At 43.4% G+C, this 1,236-nt stretch overlaps 1 pseudogene; it reads right to left on the reverse strand.

Moving 5' to 3' along the window:
* Nucleotides 1-260: 260 nt before the first annotated feature.
* LOC110075197 (actin, cytoplasmic 2 pseudogene) lies at nucleotides 261-1,024 on the reverse strand (annotated as a pseudogene).
* Nucleotides 1,025-1,236: the final 212 nt, after the last annotated feature.

Here is a 1,236-nt window from a genome sequence, read left to right on the forward strand (position 1 = left end):
ATTTTGAATGATTATAAACACACACACACACACACACACACACACACACACACACACACACAAATGTGCAATCAGTCCTCAAGTGCACTGTAGAACTTTTGTCAACCTTCCATCATTCCAGTTTTTATAACCTGAGTCCTGCACCAAAATGAATGAATGAATGAAGGCATGCCAATCTTAACTCTTGCTTTATGTGCATGTATGGTGTATATTTGTTATTGAAGAAGAGAAAAAATGTTATTATGGTAAATAGTGCTGTATTAGAAGCCTTTGCAGTGAACAATGGAAGGTCCAGATTCATTATATTCTTGCTTGTTGATCCACATCAGCTGGAAGGTGGACAGGGAAACCAGGGTGGAGCCACCAATCCAGACAGACTGTTTACATTCAGCTGGGGCACAATGATCTTGATTTTCATTGTGCTGGAACTGCCAGAGCTGTGATCTGCTTCTGCATGCTGTCAGCAGTGCCTGGGTACATGGTGCTACCACTGGACAGGATAGTGTCATCATACTGAAGACCAGATATCCACACCACACTTCATGATGGAGTTGAGGTGGTTTCATGGATAACATAGGATTACATACCCAAGAAGGACAGCTGGAAGAGTGCTTCTGGAGACTTCTCATTGGCAATTGTGATCACCTAACCATCCAGAAGTTCATAGCTCTTCTCCAGTCTGGAACTGGAAACAGTGATGACCATCTCCTGCTCAAAGTCCAGTGGAAGGTAACACAATTTCTCTTTGATATCAATTTCTTTCTCTGCTGAGGTGGTGAAGATGTAGCCTCTCTCGGTCAAGATCTTCATGAGATAGTCAAATCACATCCAGCCAGATCTAGACAGCGGATGCCATGAGTTAGGGCATAATCTTCATATATGGGTGAAATGTGGGTAACACCATTACTGGGGTCATCACTATACCAGTGGCATGGTCAGAGTGTACTGGGATAGCACAGCCCAGAAAACGACATACATGGCTGGGGTGGGTTTCAAACTATATCTGTGTCATCTTTCCTCAGTTAGCTTTGGGGCCCAGGATGCCTCTGTGAGTAGCACAGAGTGTTCTTCGGATTCATCTCTCAGCTCATTCTAGAAGTATATCTGTGAAGATTCTGAGTCATCCAGGTGAGGTTATCTGGAAGTTGAGTTATGGCAAATGGACTTCTTTCTTGTTAGGCTGGAACGTTTTGCTACTCATCCAAGTAGTTTCTTCAGTCTGAGGAGAGTTAGTAG

The sequence above is a fragment of the Pogona vitticeps genome, chromosome 8, assembly GCF_051106095.1.
Source record: "Pogona vitticeps strain Pit_001003342236 chromosome 8, PviZW2.1, whole genome shotgun sequence".
NCBI lineage: Eukaryota > Metazoa > Chordata > Lepidosauria > Squamata > Agamidae > Pogona > Pogona vitticeps.